The sequence below is a fragment of the Eleutherodactylus coqui genome, chromosome 4 (assembly GCF_035609145.1).
Source record: "Eleutherodactylus coqui strain aEleCoq1 chromosome 4, aEleCoq1.hap1, whole genome shotgun sequence".
In the NCBI taxonomy this organism is placed as follows: domain Eukaryota; kingdom Metazoa; phylum Chordata; class Amphibia; order Anura; family Eleutherodactylidae; genus Eleutherodactylus; species Eleutherodactylus coqui.
The window spans coordinates 227,308,537-227,331,641 of record NC_089840.1 but is presented as its reverse complement, the minus strand read 5'-3'; the positions used below and the strand labels follow the sequence as shown (position 1 = coordinate 227,331,641).

The 23,105-nt window shown below is 43.2% G+C and overlaps 1 protein-coding gene across 2 annotated transcripts in view; it reads left to right on the top strand.

The window, feature by feature from the left end:
* The window catches only part of RHOBTB1 (Rho related BTB domain containing 1), a 160,317-nt gene that overhangs the window by 9,899 nt on the left and 127,313 nt on the right, over positions 1 to 23,105 (top strand). The window contains exon 1 of one of the 2 annotated variants that reach the window (XM_066600807.1): positions 6,714 to 6,734. The exons of the other annotated variant lie outside the window; for it this stretch is intronic. The gene's annotated coding sequence lies outside the window, so the exon portion shown is untranslated. Of the gene's footprint in view, positions 1 to 6,713; positions 6,735 to 23,105 lie in introns of those variants that run through there. 2 annotated transcript variants of the gene reach the window in all.

Here is a 23,105-nt window from a genome sequence, read left to right as displayed (position 1 = left end):
TTAGCCCATCCTCTACCACCACCCTGTTTTGGGGACCTTCAGTTACTTCCCCTCACCCCAGAAGTAGCTGTGTCACATATGCTAGTAATTGGCCAGACTTGCAACTTTCAATATTGTCTGAGGCTTAAAGGAGATGTCCCGCGCCGAAACGGGTTTTTTTTTTTTTTTAAACCCCCCCCCCCCGTTCGGCGCGAGACAACCCCGATGCAGGGGTTAAAAAAACCACCCGCACAGCGCTTACCTGAATCCCGGCGGTCCGGCGTCTTCATACTCACCTGCTGAAGATGGCCGCCGGGATCCTCTGTCTTCATGGACCGCAGGGCTTCTGTGCGGTCCATTGCCGATTCCAGCCTCCTGATTGGCTGGAATCGGCACGTGACGGGGCGGAGCTACACGGAGCTACACGGAGCCCCATAGAGAAGAGGAGAAGACCCGGACTGCGCAAGCGCGGCTAATTTGGCCATCGGAGGGCGAAAATTAGTCGGCACCATGGAGACGAGGACGCCAGCAACGGAGCAGGTAAGTATAAAACTTTTTATAACTTCTGTATGGCTCATAATTAATGCACAATGTACATTACAAAGTGCATTAATATGGCCATACAGAAGTGTATAGACCCACTTGCTGCCTCGGGACAACCCCTTTAAGACAGAACTGCAATATTCCCCTATGCAACAGTGTAGTTTGTGTCTGCTGCTATATACAGTGACAACAGCAGAAATATATGTTTTTCAGGTTACCTCTTCCTTAGGGTGGATTCAGACGAGCGTATATCGGCTTGGTTTTCAAGCCGAGCCAATATACGGTGTCCTCATCTGCAGGGGGGGAGGATGGAAGAGCCAGGAGCAGGAATTGAGCTCCCACCCCCTCTCTGCCTCCTCTCCACCCCCTCTCCGCCCCTCTGCACTATTTGCAATGAAAGGAGGCGGGACAGGGTGGGGCTAAGTTCTACGAATTAGCCCCGCCCCCATCCCGCCTCTCCCCATTGCAAATAGTGCAGAGGGGCGGAGAGAAGGCAGAGAGGGGGCGGGAGCTCAGAGCACTGCTCCTGGCTCTTCCAGGCTCCCCCTCCTGCAGAGAGAGAGACGACGTATATCGGCTGGCCGTGAAAACCCAGCCGATATACGTTCGTCTGAATCCAGCCTAAAGTACATTAAACATTTTGTATAGGCATATTGTGTTCATGCAGCTTCTCTGGCCCCTACAATACAACCCACTTTATGTTCTGTGCTGATATGCAATATTTCACATTAACAGCAATATATCCTCTGCATATTATTTCTTCCTAACCCAAAGTACAGAGAATGTTTTGCATAAGCATATAACTAGAGACGTAACTTGAAGCTCCTGGGACCCAATGCAAAATCTGTAACAGGGCCCCCAAATAAAAAGCTTTATTCATAGTACTGGGCTCCCCATATGGAGAAGAGGGGCCTTATGGGCCCCCTAAGGCTCCTGGGCCCGGGTGCAACCGCATCCCCTATAGTTAAGCACCTGAATGTAACATTCATGCAGCTTCTCCATTCCCCTACCTAATAAGTTGCAGCTTCTCTGTCCTGTGGAACACTCCCTTCTAAAGAGAACACACCAATGTGTCCATGTGTATAGCCTAATAGGCTATAATGGGGTTGTGTTCTGTCCGTGGAATTAGATGGAGAGCACACAACTTCAAAATACGCTATTATTCAGAATGCCTTATGATAAAACCCTAAGTAACAGTCCTGGGTCCCAGTGCAAACTCTGTACATAAGTGACCCACTAAGCTATCACATTTGCTGTACATGTCTCTCCATTTGGAGAAGAGGGACTGTTTGGACCCAGTGAGTCTCCAGGTCTCAAGTGATCCCCCTATAATTATGCCCCTCAGATATACTTTGCTTCCTGTTGTAGCAGACGATGTGCAAAAAAAAATTTGGCGCAGGAAAGCTAAACAATTTTCGCCCCAAATATTGTCTCTTTTTTGCACTAGCTACCATAAGTGACAATATGCAAAATTGGAAAAATCATTATTATTTCCATAGGAATATGTTCCTTATCTCTATTGTATAACGTTTTGAAGACAGCCATTTGTAATATATTGTAAAGATATAAGGGTCAGAGGGCGACATTTGGAAGTGGACCAAAAAAGAACACAGCAATTTAAAATGCAGAGACAGTATGCATGCATGACTGAGCACAATGAGATGTTAACTGCTTGCATCTCAAGTTAAAGTTAAAGAGGTCACCTTGTTACAAAGGATATTAAGAGTAGGCATACCAACACCACGCAAGATACAGGCACAGCCATACTTCGAAAAAACACAAGTAATGAGAATAAAATCCCAATTTATGTAAGGGGGCCCATTCACGCAACAGTCAGTATTTGGATCCAAAATACAGAAGAGGCGCAAATCTTTCCATCATGCTTTCTCTCTGCAGGTATCACTTGTGGCTTTAGCTCACAAATACAGAATAGAATACTGCCATCTAAATGAGGCCTAATATAAAATAATGAAAAATATCAATTAATACAATTAGTATTGTGTTTACTTCCTGCGGACATTAGATATCTATTGGTTAGTAGGAGTTTCATAAGAAGAGACGTCCGGGACTCCAAAAAGAGTACATTGGACGACTATTGTCCGAATCATTCAATAGAATGAAAGCAAACTACATTCAATCTATGTAAACATGGCCACCGACAGGGTGACAAGCGATAATTTGCTCACTAGTCTCATTTCAGCTCAACCTAAAAAAATAGTCGCTGGTTGATCAAAAAGTCAACTGGTAAAACTGTAAAGTCAAAGTTGGTCGTATTTGAACTAATTTGGACGAAAATTCTCCCTACGAGCAATATGTCAGGGAACAACTAATGAACATTAAGCGCTCCGTGTAAAAGCTTTCAAACAACTGTTGTTCTTACGCTTCAGTGATTTTTTTCGGAGCGACCATGTCAATGATAGTTGTTCAGTGTAGAGATATCTTAAGCTAGTCTTCCCCATTGATGTCTTGCAGGAAAAGGCTAATTACTCCTTCTGTACAAGAAACTCTCTCCAGTGATGAACTCTGCTTACAAAAATGATTACTGAAGGGCAAATCACATGTAAGAGGCTGCTTAATGACTTCATTAAAATATGTATATATTATAGTAGCATCCCGTGCGGCTGCTATAGAGTCCTTTTTTTAGAAGGTGTTTAGCCTTAGGTCTCATTCACACAAGTGTGCTTTTCACGCTCTAATTGGTTTACAATGCATTAGTTCAGATGGGCGTTTTGACGCTGCGTTAAAGCGCTCGGCCAAGATAGCGCATACAGCGCATACAGTGCCCATTTCGGCTGGGTGCTTTTACACCGGCCAGGAAAGATAGTTCAGGAACTATCTTCCTGGCCGGAATACAGCGGCGGCTCCCATAGACTTTTATGGGATCTACCAGAGAAGGGAGGTGGGAGGAAGCTTAGCAGCGTGTCTGCTAACCCCCCCTTCCCTTTCCCTCCTCTCTGCCCCTTTCCAGTTGTTTGCAATGGGAGGGGGTGGGACAGAGCAGGAACTAGTTACTAAACTCCTGCTCCATCCCACCCCCTCCCATTGAAAACAGAGGTGGAGAGGGGGCGGAAGCTTAGCACACTCGCTCCCACCCTGTTACGGCCCCTTCCCTTGCCGAGAGCCAGTAAGAGAACGTAAGCGGAAAGGCAGTTTAGCAGAGCTAAACTGTCTCCCCCCACTCGATGGTATCACGAGCCCAACGTATACTCGCCGGACCCGGCCCGTCTGAACGAGCACACAAATGGGAGATTTGTGCTCCCATTCACACGATTTTCTGTCACGCTGTGGCCATGACACGGTTAACCGAAAAAAGACTATGCTCGCGTGAAAGAGCCTTTAGATGCGAAATTTGCAGTTGCATGTTCTATCTTTGTTAGATACGAGTTTTTTCCACTTCTAAAATTCCTTCATCTGAACGTTTCCATAGGAAACCATTGGTTCTATTAGACGCAATCTTTTCACGCGCCTATAATGCACTAAAACCATGGTATGAGCCAAGGATAAAGTAAAAGCTATAGAGTGAAAGCCAAATTTTGGGTCTTTCTGTTTCAAGTGCCAAAACCCAACACCATAAAGCCGCGGTCAGATGAGCATTTTTTCAGCGCATGTATAAGCGCGCGAAAAAAATTGGCTCTATTAGAACCAATGCTTTCCAATGAAAGTGGTCACATGTACGTTTTTTAGATGCACTAAAAACATTGCACTGGCAAAAGATAGGACCTGAGATCCAGTGCCTAGGGCAGCTGCTTCCAGGGGCGGCGCTTGGCCAGCTGATTAAAAAAAAATTCCCTTTGTTTTAACTCCCTCCCCACCAGACTTCCAATAAGTACTGCAGGTTGTGCCAAGAGAACCTGACATGTTGAACATGCAATGTGATCTGCCAGAAGTATGCTATACAGCAGAAGGAACTGAGCAGCTTAATCTATAGTTCACTGGGAAAAGATTCCAACTGAGTACTTGTTAGCCATCTCTGCAAGTATTGGGAAGGCTGTCAATCACCGCTAGAACCGCCCACTGGACTCTAAGCCCAAAAAGAACCAGGGAGAGGGGGGAGGGGGTTTAATAAAAAAATAATTTACAAGTTATACTCAACTTTTTTCCACAAACCACATCAACTATTAATCTGTGCCGCTTCTACAGTTCTATAAATTTAGCCGACAGATTGCAAGGCCTTTTCAAGGCAACAGGTTCCCTTTAAGCTCCTATAAAAATGTCCAATATTTAGTTTGCAGCAGTTGCAAAATGAGAAACTTATACACCACACATAAAAGCTGCCATGATATAGTAGGTGTCATTTTTCTGTTCCAAGATCTAATATCCTATATTTGATAACACCGATAATAGTTACTGTTATGTATCCTCTAATCTATCTGTGAGTCTGAAAGTCTTCACTGAAACATTGTATACTGATATTAAAATATGTATTTTTAGGAGTTTTACGTAGAGGAAAGAGGTTATTTTCCACTCAACCCTTTAGATACCGATCGTATACATTTGTGTTTCTATGTCTGACGATTCGCCCCATTACATGTGTCAAATAAAATCTCCCTTTTTTTGTTTCTCCAGCACCGCACAGAATAGTAATGATTTGTATCATGTGCTACCTAGTACTTTTCCAATCACTGGGATAGAACCTGAATGTCTGGTTTAGCCAGACACCTGAATGAAAAACAAGCCTGTTATTTTCTCAATCTTTAAAAAAGATCTCCTGCAGCACTTACTAAATGATCTTCCCTGTCATAAATGTATACCTCGCTCGTCAAAAACAATCCAGGCATCTCTGTAATGCGCACTGTTTTTCTCCAGAACCGTCCGTGCCGTCATGCTTTTTACATCTTATATAACATTTATCAAGCTTGGAAGCTGCTTTCACGCGTCCTGCTGAGTCTTCTCCTTCCATTGACATTTCACGTGCAGTTAATAATACCCATGACCTATGGAGGACCGTTTCTTGATTGTTAAATAGTCTGCGTTGAGCGTAATAGGCGAAGATAAATGATGGCTTTAAAAAAAAAAAAATGACCAGTGCTTCGAAAAGTATATAAAGGCATAGCATGACATTGATCTAAAGGCTATGTCTCCTGCTACCTTTTTAACGAAATGTGAAATTGCTTCCTAGGTATGTATGTCAACTGAAAGGTTTGGTATTTCAGAATTCAATTATGCTGGCACTCACAATCTGATGGCAAACTCTGACGATCTTAATGAGCCTTAATAGCTGGAAGACTTATTTTAAACTATGGAATAGTTTCACGGTTTGAATACAACTGAGGTTCTAGAAGCCACTACTCTTGATTGTACAACATCAAGATGGGCAGACATATCATATACACCGGTACCCTGTAGGCAAGGGAGCCACCACCTCTTATAAGGGTGTGATGTTGCTATAAGGTGAAGGGTTTTCTGAGATTTTCTAAAACTGGCCAAACAGCTGATAAGTGTGTAAAAGTAAGATAGAACTGTACTCACCTTTTAAAAGTTCCTCTAGTGTAATGGCCCGAAGTCTATATTTTTTGGCCCCTCCATAACTGTCATACATGTCATGTCTTTTGTCTAGATGCACTGGGTAATAGAGTATCTTGATGCCACCGGAAACTAGGGGTTTGATAGGGAGAACACCCCTGTCACACCCCCAGCTCCCGATTGGGTCAAGGCTACAAGGTCCTAGCAGCACAGTGTACATAGATTTGGCCCTGTGCTGCAGCCTGATGGTTACTATACTTGTTAGCCTTACATTATTATCTGTAAATGCTGCCAGGTTACCAGGTTACCGGTGTAACCTGCCACCATTTTCATCTCATAATGTAAGGCAAATAACAACAGTAACCGTCGGGCTAAGGCTGCAGCACAGCCAAATCAATGCACACGCTGCAGCCTGTGTGCTTCGGGCCGCCCGGCATTTGTGGGTGATCACCTGTCCCTTTCCTGTGCCGGCTCCTTCCCGTTCATCCGGCCGCATGACAGGTCTGTGACGGCGCAGCGGTGCAACCATGAGGGCTAGGCGCACGGCCGCTCATGTATTACTGGTCAACGGCGCCTCCCTCCCGGCCGGCGGCAGTGATCTGCGATCCGCGGGCCACATCACACCTCTGTGACGACCGCTGCCATTAAAAAATGATCAGTTGCCTTTGCCCTCTCCTTTGCAGACGGGGCGCACCGTTTCCACTGTGAGGGGGACGTTCGGCCTTCTGCCTCCCTCCCAGCGTCGCCTAGTAAGTCACGCATTCTGTGTGATGTGCATGCGAGTGCAATGTGATATTTCTCATTGAAATCAATAGGAAACACTTGCGATTCTCTGATGGCCTTATGCGACTCACTTTTGAATGAAAAACGCCTTGCATCCATGTAAAAAAAAACACGTTGGCAAGCACGGTATTGAGACGAGTTTGTCAGACCGATATCGCGCTCGCCCATGTGAATTTAGCCTAAGTCAGTGATTAACATTAACTTGCCGAAAATAAAATTTGTGGACTCAAGGCGCAACTCTTTTGAATTAAATCAATAAAGAAGAATCAGGTTACTTTCGTTGTTTCTAAAATTTTCTTGGTCAAAACAGCCAGCATTAACGCGTTTCAGGGGTGCAACCCTTTCCACAGAAATGGATGGGTAAAGTGTTTTTTACTGTAGATATAAATATGTTGGCCTGGCCTTGGTTCCAACATAACCAGACGTGTTTTGAGGAAGCAGAGGATGCCTACAGTCTGCTCTCTCTCTCCTCCGGGCGCACACTCACACGGCAAGACTCGGTGATCAGCTATTCTTCCCTAGGGCTCTCTAAGCTTCTGTACGAGTCACATGACTTGTCATGCATTCAAACACTTTATCTGTATTATACTCTTTGTACTTAAAAAGGGAAATATAATTCTCCGAAACGTGTCACACTGTACTGTACCTGTTTGGTCTATAATAAATATTTTGAATACTCTACACAACGTTGGATTCAGCCTTGTGTTTGAAGAAGAATACCATTCGAATTTTGGCATTCCTGGATGTCAAAGGTGGGATCTCTGGAACTGACGCCCCTACTGAGTGAGTACTCTAATGTTTCACCAATTTGGTTTCTCTATATCGTACTTTAAAAACTTGGAGTGCAGGATTTTTTTTTTGGTTGCAGTTTTAGATGTTTTACCACCAGCCATTTCAGAGGAAGGGGCTGCATCCCCGAAACGCGTCAATATTGGCTGTTTTAAATTAAATCAATAAGGAAAATTGCCTTGATTCTGTTTTTTCAACAACTTTCTTGCTCAAAAGAGTTGTGCCTTGCACCCACACATTTTTTTTCCAGCAGGTTACGTTATTACATCCAGTTATATATGGACGGGCAGCACCTTATTTCCCATAAAAGCGAGAACTCTTTAGTCCATTCTCCTAGCAGAAGTCATTCCACCCTTTTTCTTCTTCTCTTAGTGATTAACATTAGACATTGCTTGATTATGGTTCATCCATTCTAATGATAGTCTTTGAAGGAAATCTCTACAGGTAGGAGGAGTGCGCAACAAAAAAGGGGACAGTCAATGGGCTCAAGTGTACAATTCAAAAAAACACAGTCAGCACATCCATATAAAATGAAATCAAAGTGCAGGTGCATGTGTGCCGTGACTGTAATGCGGTCTTTGTTTGCTTTTGCGCTGTAGTCACAGTAGATTTATTTCACTCCTTATGGATGTGCTGACTAATTTTGTTTTTTGCAGCTGTCTGGTTAGTCACATAGTATGCTGCCCTATTTATGCGCATTATATTATGGAGACAGGTTCAGCCCCGACAGCACATAAAAATATTGTTCATTGTATTCTTTATTAGCCTCTGTTAGCCAAATGGGACAATATTGTTTTTGTTCAGTTTGGCTTAGAATTGCAGGGAGATTTCCATCTACTATGCTGCCTTTAAAGGGCAGAGAATAAGAAGTAATAAGTTATCCAGAACTCTCCCTTTAAATGTCCCACCACTCCAGCACAAGCACTCCAGTCCCAGAAACTCCGGAAGCGTCAAGTGCTCTTCATTATTCACATGATTGCTGCGTTCAATCACTGGATTCATTGGTGATATAGCTATGTATAGCATGTGAATGCCGAAGCCAGCGATAGCAGCAGCCATGTAAATGATTAATGGCACATGACCGCTGCAGGAAATTACAGTACCTGAGCGGCGAAGACCAGAGCAGCTGCACTGGAGTAGAGAATAGAGATGAGCGAACGTACTCTTTTCGGGTGTTTTTGCACTCGAGCACCGCTTTTTCCGAGTAACTGACTACTCGACAAAAAGATTCGGGGGGCGCTGGGGGTGAGCGGGGGGTTGCAGAGGGGAGTGGGGGGGGAGAAAGAGCACTCCCCCTGTTCCCCACTGCAACCCCCCGCTCCACCACGCCGCCCCCCGAATCTTTTCTTTCGAGTAGTCAGTTACTCGGAAAAAGCGGTGCTCGCGTGCAAAAACACCCGAACTGAGTACGCTCGCTCATCTCTACAGAGAACCATTAAATGGGTGCATATTATTTTATGCCCTTCCCAGTACTTGACCAGATTTTCCATATTTCCTTTTAGAGCTTCACACCAGTGATTTTGCGCACATTTTCGCACATGCAAAATTACTTGTGCAAGCCACTAACAATAGAACCCATTCTATTCACAACCCATTCGCATTCAGCCTTTTTCATGACATTTTTTACGTTGTGCGAAAAAAAACGTGATATGCTCGATTTTATGTGCAATTGCGCACCCAAGGAACCATAAGAATCTATGGAAGTGCGCAAAAGAGCACCCTGTACGCACAAAATCGCATATTTGCATACTCCAGGGACGAATAAGGCTGCTCACCCAGTTCAATAATTCATGTGCCCCACGCCTATGTGAACAGGCCCGACGACACAAAAAAGTACAGTAGAATACACACATACATGCGTGAAAGCATGTAAGAGTGTTCCATCCGCAGCGCAATCACCTAAAGCTCTCGCGAGCATATATAAGAGTACGCTCACGTGCAGGAGTACTTAAACAGGATAGTACAATTACAGGTCTATGGAGAATCTCTTGCCCCCCGTCGGGTAGATGGAAGGATGAGTAAGGCCGCCTTTTTACACAGCCGTGCATCTCATGCGAGATATGTGCGTTGCGAGATGCACAAATATGAACCCCATATCGCTGCATGTCCTATCTTTTCGCATTCTTTGGAATGTATCACCAATTGTTTTCAATGGGACAGGAAAACACATTGCATGGCGTGCGATGTGCATGTGATGTGCAACCCTGTGGTTTGTGAATTATGAGGAACTGTATGTACCACTGACTGTTGTATGTGAAATACATACTGGCTTAAAGAGCTGCAAGTCTCCTGAGCCTTTATGCACGTATGCCAACCATCATGACCAGAGGCGTAACTTGAAGCTCTCGGGCCCCGATGCAAAACTTGTAACAGGGCCCCCAACTATAATGCTTTACTCATAGTACTGGGTTCCCTATATGGAGAAGAGCGGCCTTATGGGCCCCCCAAGGCTCCTGGGCCAGGGTGCAACCGCATCCCCTGCATCCTCTATAGTTACGCCCCTGATCATGACATGAAGATAGTGATCCGACAGGTGAGAGACCCCAACTTGCCACACCTGTAAATCCGATAATGTGCAGTTCCCATCACAAACTAAGACTTTATTCACACGAACGCATAATTGGCGCGTTTTTACAGTCGACCGAAATATGCGACCAAGTGAGGCATTGGTTTCCAATGCATTCATTCACACGGGCGAATATACCGCACGTAAAAACGTCGTACCATGAAAAATGGAAGATACGCGACCGAAATATGGCAGCGGTGGCGAATATATGGTGGGTAAAAAGATAGTTCTGGAACTATCATTTGACTGATATACAGCGGCGGCTCCCATAGAAGTCTATGGGAGCTGGAAGAAAAAGGGAGGGGGAGGATTTGGGGGAAAATCTTACAGGTTCCTCTATTTAGGCATTTAAAGGCATCCCAAAGATTTATGCCAGGTGAGGGTATTACGGGGTGCAACATATTTTTTAACTAAAAACTACATTGCGTGAATGGACAAGAAAACGCTAATTACTTCTGGCCGTGATCGTGGAAAATCATCTATTCATATGAATTTACGGAGAAAATGAAGAAGCATACGGTCGTGTGAAACAGCCCTATGATTGACACCTCCAAAGGTCTGCATCTTATATAGCATGGTTTAGTGGGGTACTAATAAGGCACAATCCTTTCTACTGATAGCGGTGTCTAAATACTCTTGGTAGAATAGTGCATTAATTCATTATACTCACCAGCCATACATCAATACCTTCAGCAACAACGCAAAACTATTTGGGCTGCCCCAAAGCCAACATCGGGTCCAAATACTTATTTAATTGGAAGTATGAGGGACTCCTCAATCAAGAATTACCAGTTTTCAGCCATTTCGCTTAATTTTTCACCACTTCTGTTACGTGTGCTGCTGGATCTGCAGTTCTAAGCTTCCTAGCAGCACAGCCCTCACAGGGTTAATTGATTGAGCTGGCTGGGTGTGGTACTTCCTGCTAGCCAATCTCCTGGGTCTGTACTCACATATAAACCCAGCTCCTGGTCAGTCTCTGTCTGGTGTTCAGGGTGAGCAATCATGAATCCTTGACTGTTGAAGTTTGCTGTGTGACCTGCTATCTGTGTGCTGTTGCAGCTTGCTGTGTGATCTGTGCCTTGCAGTTCATGTACGTTTGTACATTTATTTTGTGTCAGTTTGGTCTGCTGAGTTTGTTTGCTATGTCTACGCTAGGTTGGCCCCTAGGGCCCTCTAGTAGATGTGTCTTGCTAGTGTAGGGACTGCAAGATACAAGGGGCCTTGCCGGGGCTTGCAGCTTAAGTTCATTGGCCAATGTATGAACTAACACCTTGCATTTATATTCAGCTTATCATCTTCTATTAGTGTCTGCATTGTGGCTGCTGTATGCTGTGTATTCTGGCTCTGTGTGTCCTGTGGTTTAGTCCCTGTCATGTGGCATGTGAATGAGTCCTCTTCTGGTGCGTGGCTATTAGGATCAGCTAGGTCGCAGATCCGAAGACCGCTGGGCTGCCCTTATTGGGGCAATTTCCTTGCTTAGGTAGGGCCAGGTCAACCTCTCGGTAGCAGAGGGTCAGTTGCTTGAAACCCATGTGAATACCGTGTGCAACTTGTATGCGTACCCAGTCCACTTTGGTCATCGATCGCAACAACTTCTTTCTACCTTAACGGCCATCATATATGCACGGGACTAGTCAACGTGTACATTTCCATTGCAAATGTTCTCCACGGTGAAGGTATAACTGATGTCTATGAATAGATAATTTTTATTGTTCTCAATATATACAGAAGCGTAGATGAATAGAGCCACGTCTGCTAATGTTTGTCTGAATTGGAAATGTATTGTGATAAAGTAGAGCCCTTTGATGTTCCAGACTGTGGAATTCATCGCTCATCTCCCAAGCAAGTTCTAAAAGAAAAGAATAATCACATTTAATGCTCCTCTGAAACCTCTTTCTACAAAGCCATCCAGGTAACACGGATCCGTGCAGTCATTAGGTTTCGAAGCCATTTATGAGCGCTACTACGTAAATAAACAAACTACTTTGCCGGTCTGTTAAGCAGCTTAGAAAGCACCTGAAAAAACATGGTGAAATTTCTCCCTCCTGGGGATCGCAGCGGGATATTATGAATATGGAAATTTATTGTAATAAGTCAGCATCTCAGAAATGTGTCATTCTGCCTTAACCAACTGGTAAGAAATAGTCTATTTTAAAGCCTTTCTCCTAAAATTAGTATCTCCTTCCTGCGCCCTGAGGACATAAAAACAAAATATGTGACCCCAGTAGAAAATTTGAATTTTTTTTTTTGCATATGCTCTTTCTGACACAGAACTGATAAATACATATTTTAACAAAATCCACATTCCTAAATAATATAAAGCAGACCGCTATATGGTTTTAAATCAATTTATTAACCCCTTCATGACACGGCCCTTTTTTTCCCCATTTTCGTTTTTTCCTCCCCCCCCCCCTTAAAAAAATCATAACTCCTTTATTTATCCATCAACGTCACTATATAAAGGCTTGTTTTTTGCGGGATGAGTTGTATTTTTCAATGGTGCTATTTAAAGTACCATGTAATGTACTGAAAAACGTTTAAAAAATTCTAAGTGGAGTAAAATGAAAAAAAAAAATACATTTCACCATGTTTCAGTGCGTCTTGTTTCTATGGCACACAATCTGCAACAAAAACGACATGATAACTTTTTTCTATGGGTCAGTACGATTGCTGCGATACCAAACATGTATAGTTTTTTTTTACTATACTTTTCTTTTTTTTTTTTCAAAGACATTTAATTTTTTTCAATTATTTTCTGCGGTCATCTTGTGCGCACAATAAATTTTTTATTTCTCCATAGACGTAGTTCAACAATAGCTCATTTTTTGCGGGATGTCCTGTAGTTTCCCTTAGTACTAATTCAGGATACGTATGACTTTTTGATCGCTTTTTATTGCGTTTTTTCTGGGTGACTGAAAAAGTGCATTTCTGGTGTTCTTTATTTTTTTTTTCGGACGATGTTTACCGTGCAGGGAAAATAATGCACTATTTTGATAGATCAGACTTTTACGGACACGGTGATACCAAATATGTATTTTTATTTTATTATTTACACTTTTAATTATAGATATGGCAAAAGGGGGGTGATTTAAACTTTTATTATTTTTTTACAATTAAAAAAACTTTATTGCTCTTTTTTTCACTTTACTTTTAAGTCCCCCTGGGGGACTACAATATGCGATACTTTCATCGCTCCTGCAGTATGACGTAATGCTGTAGCATTACGTCATAATGCATTCTGACAGGCAGCCTATCAAGCCACCCCACGGGGATGGCTTGATAGGCAGTCTCTCATGGCAGCCCTGGGGCCTTTCTGAAGGTCCCCGGCAGCCATGACACCTGCACGGCTCCCCTGATCTCAAAGCGTTCGGGGGCTTTAAATGCCGCTGTCAGGATTAACAGCGGCATTTAAAGGGTTAATAGCTGACCGGCCGATCGCGGTTATTGCCCGCGGGTGTCAGCTGTAGTAAACAGTTGACGCCCGCGCTGTATGATTCTTGTTTGAACGAGCCAATTATGTATCTGCCTGTTTAAACAGGATGTAGTTCAGCCTATTACTTTCTTCCTCTGGATCAACATTGGGGGTTATTAGGCTAAACTGGATGGACATACGTCTATGTTCGGCCTTACGTACTATGTTACCATGAGAGCGAATGAGCTAGCGGTGACGTCACTTGCTCATTCACTTGTTCATAATTGGCTCATCTAAAAGGACCCTAAGATTTTGGAATACCTAACCCTCTGATTTTGGCAGGTGCAGTGGATCATGTATATGTATGGGGGCATCCCGACTCTCCCCTAAACACCAAATGTTCAGGAAAAAACAATTTCAACTGCCCTATCCTTTTGTTCTTAGGACCTAAGCCACACCAGCAGCAGCCTTCTCTTCTCTTGAGCCAAGCATGCATGTGTATGGGTGTTTCAGCCAAGATGGCAGTCGGCCAATCAAGCTTTAGGCCGACGATTTAATTTAACAGTGAGCATGTAGTTGGTAAACTGATTGATTAACTTAATTATGCAGATGTACAAGACAATATATTACAGAATACTACACACTGATTTTGTGGCTTTTATTTTGTGATTAGAGGGCACAGAAAAGTTGCCCCAATGTACTGAATGCTGCCCCAACCCCTTTACTTACTCCATTCGCTGAACAGACTCTTATCATGAGTCTGCTGATGGTGTCAGAAACGCTCTTTTCTCCATAGGGAGAGCAACTATATACTATAAACTAAGTGAGGAGACTCAAATGGCCACGCACGCTCCTCTGGGTAATATGCAAATAAGGGAGATGGAATAAATCCTCCACAGTGCCACCTATTGAAAGGCAGCATTCCTTCGAGCCAAAGTGAGACTTTTTATACAAGTCTTGTTACAATGACTGGGAATCAAAAGCAAAGCCAGACTCCATGTGCATACAGCTGTTTCCGGGTTATTGCCCATCATCAGTGTACAGTAGGAGTCTGGCTTTTGCTAGTGAGAGGCCTGGGACAGGGGTCAGAAACGCTCTTTTCTCCTTAGGGAGAGCAACTATATACGTGGCCATTTGAGTCTCCTCACTTAGTTTATAGTATATAGTTGCTCTCCCTAAGGAGAAAAGAGCGTTTCTGACTCCTGTCCCAGGCCTCTCACTAGCAAAAGCCAGACTCCTACTGTACACTGATGATGGGCAATAACCCGGAAACAGCTGTATGTACATGGAGTCTGGCTTTGCTTTTGATTCCCAGTCATTGTAACAAGACTTGTATAAAAAGTCCCACTTTGACTCGAAGGAATGCTGCCTTTCAATAGGTGGCACTGTGGAGGATTTATTCCATCTCCCTTATTTGCATATTACCCAGAGGAGCGTGCGTGGCCATTTGAGTCTCCTCACTTAGTTTATAGTATATAGTTGCTCTCCCTAAGGAGAAAAGAGCGTTTCTGACCCCTGTCCCAGGCCTCTCACTAGCAAAAGCCAGACTCCTACTGTACACTGATGATGGGCAATAACCCGGAAACAGCTGTATGTACATGGGGTCTGGCTTTGCTTTTGATTCCCAGTCATTGTAACAAGACTTGTATAAAAAGTCCCACTTTGACTCGAAGGAATGCTGCCTTTCAATAGGTGGCACTGTGGAGGATTTATTCCATCTCGCTTATTTGCTGATGGTGTTTGGTGGGTAATTTGACCTCCTGCAACTAACCTGCTCTTTTCATACTTGCCTGCCCTCCTGCAATATCTGGGGGGAAAAAAACAGGAGATCTTCCTATAGTAAATCTCTGGGATGTCACGCATCCTTTTTAACATATAACCGTCTCTCGCCATTCCTGCAGTCCGCTTTACTTCTTGCACTACTGAGGTTGTGTATGGCAGACCCCCAGGAGTGAATAAGACTGCAGCAATGGGAAGAAGTGAATATCTGCACGGCTAGTCTGGGGTATATATATATATTTTTTAGTACATCTGGGGTCTGTTCTTATTTAAGGGGTCTAAATTTACTTAGGGAGATCTGGTTTGGAGCTTGTATCTATTTAGAGGCTTAGTTTTTAGGTGTGCATATAGATTAAGGCAGCGTGGTCGGGGGGGGGGGGGACAGAATTATTTAGTGGATCTGATCTAGCGTCTCTATTTATTTAAGGGGTATGGGTTTGTGATATTTATGGGGGATCTAGGATCTGTATTTATATAGGGTATCTGGTCTTGGGGGAAGTTGTATTTTTTATGTGTTTCTTATGTATGGTTATGTATGTATGGCTTTGGGGGCTCTGAGGGTTGTACTTTTTATATGTTTTAGTGGGTCTGGTCTGGAATATTTATCATTCGGTGACTCTGAGAGAGAACGATTAGTCAATGAACAACGGCTGATTGTATCATGTATGTGAGCATGAAAATGCTTGTTGGTTGGTTACACATCTGTCCGTGTAAATGGGTAAATGTGCAGCCGATAAATGACAGCTGTATAGAGGACAAACGATTGCATTGATGATCGTTCGTCCATGTAGAACAGGTAATTTGATTGTGCACACATATGTGATGAGCATTGGGCAACATGCTCATTGGCGGTCAATGGTCCTTAGCAAATTATCTGCCCGTGTAAAAGGACTATTAAGCTTTTTTACAGACATCACTTGTAAATGGAACATAGGTGACAACATTGCACAGATAAGACTGGTCCATATGCACACAGTGCTATAGGCTTAAGACCATACCAGTGACCTTTGGATGTGACATCACACCGCTATCTCTGTATTGTTTACATATATCTACAGCTCTGGATAAGCAGCTTTTAGCAGTACATTGATATCAGAGGTATATTTTATGTCCATTGTCCTGGAAAACCTGTTTAAAGGAAATCTGTCAGCTGAAGCATGCTGTCTGAACTGCAGGCATCATATTATAGGACCGGAGGAGCTGAGCAGACTGATGTATAGTTTTATGAGAAAAGGTTCAGTATAAAATGTATTTAATTTATTTATATCTTTGCTCATCTTGGGCTGAAAACCAATGGACGGACCTTTCAGTGATTGACAGCTATCTGTGAATGACTGAACATGCAAGGGAGGCTGTCAATCACTGATAGGACCACCCATTGGACTTTTCCGCCTAGGATGAGCAGAGATATAAATAAATAAAATACAAGTTATACTAAATCTTTCCTCATAAAACTACACATCAGTCTGCTCAGCTCCTTCTTCTCTATAATATGATGCCTGCATGTTCCAGCTGACAGATCCCCTTTAAGTGGCATAAATGCTCAAAGCTGGGGTTTCATATTAATCTTCATTACTCCAATACACAATTTTGGGTTACTTAGACCAGAATCACCCAGGCGTATTTGCATGCGCAAATACCCCGCGATAGCTCCGAGAACAATGCAGCTGTTTTGTATATCCAAACAGCTGCTTTGTTCTCGCGGTGTCCCGCTGAGCTGCTAGCTCTTAGAAACAGCAGGAGCGCTGACAGCTCCTTTGTTCTTGGAACTTTCAGCTGGTATCCCGCTGGGAAGCCGCAGCGGGATACCAGCTGAAAGAATGCTATCAGTGCTGCCCGCTGAGAAAATCAGTGTGCGGCACTGATAAGGCTCATCCCTCATTTCTAGCTGGCTAGAAATGAGCGATGAACGAACAGTGCACAATGGCAGAGCTATTTAGACAGAACGATTAGTCCTCAAAAGATGGCTTTTGAGCAAATTTTGAGTGATAATCGTTGTCTAAATGGGCCTTTAGGAGATGCATGAGACACTGCTTAATTGCACAGGAAAATGAACACATCTGGAACTCATTAAACTCATTAGCCATTTACATCAGTGTGTATTTTTTTGCCATGCACAAATGCACTTTCCTTGCACATGGAAAAAGTACAGTAAAATAAGCTGATGTGTGCGCAAAAAAGCATTACTTGTTCTACAAATACACGTGCATGCAATGACGAATATGCTCGCGTGAACCTGGCCTTACAATGGAAAATGAATGTGAAATTACTGGAATGAAGAATTAACATATTGCATTCTTTATCGGTTTCCGTTATTGTGATATAACAGTAAAATTAACCAGGGCACATAAAAGCATAAAATGACGATAAATGATAATACGCATGTGCGACTGACAATGATCATTACCAACGAAATGCAAAGCTTTGATCGTTATTGTAGAAGATTAGAACTGTAGAGTGGAAATGGTTACCGAAAAGTGTTATAAAACATGAATGTGCTGAGCGCCAAAGAAAGATGTGAAATGAAAACGTTCTGTTCAGTTTGCTACATCAGTTGAATGTCAATCCGGTTGGCTGGATGTGAACTCGATGAGGTAGGCTGTAGAGGTAAGCAAGGCTGCAGATGTAAGCCATGCAGACTGTTACATCTGTTAGAGTGTTACAGTGAATCTCATCAGCGTTTACAAACAATGAGCACAGAGCACTTACTAGAATATTAACCGTCGGTGGGCATCACAATGCCGCACATGTCTGCAACAACGTCTGAGTTTATAAATAGCAAAGCTTATTTCCACAGTATTACGGCGCTGCTCTGACGAGTCTTTGATGTTTACCACTTGCCATATTGTTACAAGATTAACCCCAGGATATATCTAGAAGGAAGACAGTTGCAATTCTCCGTGTATCAAAATTTTTCAGATGTGTTTTGCCAAGAGGCAAAGAACATACTGGGGGCTTGCTTTATTGGACTGGCAGCCTCTCGACATCTAGGATACCAATATAGTTAAAAGGACCAAAACGGCTAATAAAAAAAAAAATAGTTTTCAGTCGTATGTTTTTTTTCAACAGTCCATTAAAAAGGTGGTAAAAAATTAGCAAACGTGGCTGTTTTTCTTCCAGAAACAGCACCGCTTATGAATGAGGCCTCGTTCACACGAGCGCAGAATAGGTGCATGAAAAGATCGTGTCTAACAGAACCAATGGTTTCCTATGGAAATGTTAGATGAAGGAATTTTAAACTTGCATCTAACAAAGATAGAACATGCGTGGGCAAAACTCGCATCTAAGGTCTGTGCTGCCAGAAAAGATAGAACTTGACTAGAGATGAGTGAGCATACTCGCTAAGGGCAATTGCCCGAGCGAGCATTACCCTTACCCAGTACCTGCCCGCTCGAGACAAAAGGTTCGGGTGCAGGCGCAGCGGAGAGGTGAGTAGCGGCAGTCAGCAGTGGGGAGCGGGGGGGGGGGGGGGGGAGAGAGGGAGAGAGAGATCTCCCCGCTCTCCCCTACAGCTCCCCGCCCGCCGCCGGCACCCGAACCTTTTGTCTCAAGCGGGCAGGTACTCGCTAAGGGCAATGCTCGCTCAAGCAATTGCCCTTAGCGAGTATGCTCGCTCATCACTAAACTTGACCTATCTTTGGTGCGAGCTGCGCAGGAGTTTCCATAGACTCCTATAGGAACTGAATAACATGAAAGACGTAGCTCCTGATCGATTGAGTTGGCAATTTCACTGCTAATTAAGCTGGAGATGTAATAACTGGAAATCACCCGTTCATGTTTTTTTTTTTTTAGCGCGGTATAGCTGTGATCTTTTCATGCGTCTATACTGTGCTAAAATCACGCTCATGTGACCGAGGCCTGAAGGCTGAGCTGCAATGTTAGACTCAGCCCATCGATAAGAGTGGCACTGTTTCTAGAGTCGCATTGTTTCAAGAAGAAAGCAGCCATCTTTTTCTAATGGCATGCAGTCCCTTTAATGTCCAGGTTAGTAGAATACACATTTTTTTCAAAGGCCACTCTCACACACACCATCGGTAAAACGTGTCGTTTTACCACGATTACGAGCAACATTTTCAAACGCATTGTAGAGCGTTCAACTGTGTTTTTCTAATGTACTTCATCATTACGATGGGCGATGAGGTGCTTAAAATTTTTTTTACAGCACTCAAATTGTGGCGTTCGAATGTTAGTCTGCGAAGCCCCATTGTGAGAGTGGCCTAAGGGCTTCGACAGACGAGCGCATGTGCAAATAGGCTCTATAGCGCAGCCCTTTTTATGCAAATTTTGATTTTTATGCAGATCAGTTAAAGGGGTTCTGAACAGACCTGCAATGCCGATGCAGACAAGCCCTTGTTTAGAGGGCATTTTAACCCTTTCCAATCCACTGTCTGACGTCTGAAGACATTATGATTTAAGGCTGTACAGCATCCGATGTTGAAAGACGTCCGTTGGGGTTCTCTTACTGTATATTGCCATCTGCTGTCGGAGCCTATCCAACGTGTCACCTCATGCAGTACTGGCTTTAGCCAGCAGATAGCGCCGTTGTATAACAGCAGAAAAAGAGTAAGCCCCCTAGGAAAACCTGAATACAAATTGGATTGGAAAGGGTTAAAGTCTGCTGGAGTGAAATGTGCCAAATTTATTGCCACATCTCTACTTGTCACATACCAGAAAGTCAATTCTATGCCAGCCATAAACTGGCAAAGATTTGCACTATACTTTATGCTAGTTTCTTGTGTAAATGATACAAATTTTTCTGCCTGCCCTCTTCCACTAAGCCCACCAATACGATAGTGGAAAAATGCAAAAAGTTGCAATTTTTTTTTTGCACAGGTGCTGCTTGTGCAAAAATCTTGTGAGTTTTCTACAACAGAATTATGGTGCACAGCCTTACCTAAATTCCTCCAAGAGCTCCTATAGAACCTCCTTCCATTCTATCAGAAGACAGCAGTTTATTTTTGAGCATATTGGTCTCTCCAAGGCAGGCAGCTGCTGCCCTGCAAAGGACACACATGAAAACAGCTGGGAAACAGCATAACGAATAGGTGCTCAGCCACACATAGCTCTGAGCAATGCATATTCTACTACTTGTGTCAAAATGGGTAAATTAGAAATATGTTGCTTTTTTGTGGATGCATTTTCTTAGATTTTTTTATGCTAACAAAGGCTGGTGTGCATTTCTAGATGTATATAATTACTACTGATGACCTACATGGACTATTTTTTACAAGCAGTTGAAGTTCCATTTCTAGCTATTATTTCCAACCGATTGGAAAACCTATCAATTTTTCTTTCACTTAATTTAATGTTGCAATTTGTAGATCATTTTAACTGATTTATGCAAAGTAGAGTCACATGACTGAGGTGCATTCCTCATCATGAGTCATCAGCAATAATTATTATGCTATTAGCATTTTGAGTTAACTATTTAGATCAAATGGGCGATTGTGCATTTAAATCTATATATATAAAGACGAAAGCCCTCACTGACTCACTGACTCACTGACTGACTCGCCAAAAGTTCTCCAACTTCCCGATGTCGTAGAAACATGAATTTTGGCACGAGCATAGATTATCTCCAAAATAGGAAAAGTAATTGGGTCCCAACTCGATTATTCAATTCTAGCGCAAAAGAATTAGCGTCGAAATTTAACGTACATAATCTAAATCTCTCACTTCCCAATGTCATAGAAACTTAAAGTTTGTCACGGGCATTGATTATGTCATAAATAGGAAAAGTTAATGGGTCCAAACTCGATTATTCAATTGTATGCGCAAAAGAATGAGCGTCCAAATTTTACGTACGGAATGTAATTTTCTCACTTTCCGGTGTCATAGAAACGTGAAATTTGGCACGAGCATTGATTATGTCATAAATAGGAAAAGTTAATGGGTCCCAACTCGATTATTCAATTCTAAGTGCAAAAGAATTAGCATCCAAATTTTATGTATGTAATCTAATTCTCTCACTTCCTGATGTCATTTTATATAAAGGAAGCGTTGCATGGTTACCTCCCCGTGGTGTTTCCTGGGTAACGCAGAGAACTATGCAAAATGGTGAACATATGTTTTTCCGGTATCTCTAAAGTAACCACGACTTCATAAGATTTTCCGTGTGAACACCACATAAACACCAGTACCAAATTAACTCCGGCGAAGCCGGGTATATCAGCTAGTAATTTTATATATTGCTTTAATTACATCGGCCAATATAATATTAAAGTGCAAGATGCTGTGATCCATGTGGTCTTAACCAATGAATACATGTTATTTTCGCAATTGTAAAAATGGTTAGCAGTTAGGCATCCATTTTTAAAATGCTTACTGACGACTAAGGCCGGCTGCACACGGCTGGATTTGAATTGCGGAATATGGGGCAGGTGTTCGCCCCCAGGTTCCGCAGTAAATACCGCCCATGACATGCTATTGAAAAGCACTTTTCCTGCACAAGAATGTAAATCAATTGCGATTTTCCGCTTGCGGAGGAAAAATAGCAGCACGTTCTATTTTTGTGCGGGCTCCGCACAGACAGCTTCCATTGAGCTCAATGGAAGCCGTCTGATTCACGGCCCTTCCGCAATTAACTTTGCGTAGAAAGATAGGGGTGGGGCTACCTGAATGGGTGAATGATTTGAAAAAATTATAGGTAGAGGAACATGTCGAAGATGTGATTCTTCTCTCTCGTTAAGATGGTGGGTCGTGGAAAAAACCTAGTTGTTTGGGTGCAGCCAACCCAATGATAGTCGCACTGGCAGTTGAAGCTATTCTGATGGATTAGCGAAGAAAAAAATGTGATGGGTGTAGGCGCAGCCGTCTGAAATATAAAGTTCAATACAATGCAGTGGTGCACCATGCACATATCAACAGCCAACACAAGGTGTATCCCCAGCTATAACTGATAAAGGGGCGTTGCCTCGAAACGCGTCTCTTTATGCTGATTTAAAATAAAACTGAGAAGCTGAGCTTTCTTCTTGTATTGTATTGAACTTTATATTTCGGTCAGGTGCAATTAGCTTTGTGGAAAGGTCGTGCACGTCCTACGCGAGCCGTCTAGACCATCCGCAATACAGAAAAAGATAAAGAAAGGCAGATACGTGGGGTCACCAGCCAGGCACAGGGTAAGATTCTGGTGTGGGATCCCACTTCCAGAATCTTAACCTGTCGTGTGCAGTTCCCTAAACCTTTAATAACCCTCTAGTGTTCAGCCTACAATTATACTACAGTTAAACAAATGGAAGGTGGTGGAAGTAGCTCCCCGCTCCTTTCAGATGAGGGCTTGAGTGGCCACTGCCGATGCAACAGCCACCAAAGCTAAGTGCCACCCCTGGCCAGTGACACAACCAGGGAAAACAGACTGTCAAGGCACACAGAGAACCGCAAACTTAGAGGACCTTGCAAAGTTCTGCACAACTGACACTGCAGAGATGAAGAGAAGGTGGAAGTGAATCACAGAGAGCACAAACCCAGGATGCTCCTGCTTGTAAGAAGAGAGTGAAAGAGATTGAGTGTAAGTGAAGAGAAGTCAGAATCTCTTGTAATTTGGAGAAGATATGCTGGGGGCCAGCATGTAGAAGTTGGTGAACACTTTGATAGGAGAAAGAGAATTGCCACAGCCGGTGGTTGGTGTATGCCGATGTAGACACTGGGAAGAGATAGAAAATGAAAGAACCAGTGAGCCAGAATAAGGAAATAGAGAGAGACCGGTGTAAATGCTGAGAGCAGCTGTGAGTCGAAGCAAAATCAAAGTCAGATATATAAAGTCAGTCCCGGAATGTTAAGTGTTCCCGTGTG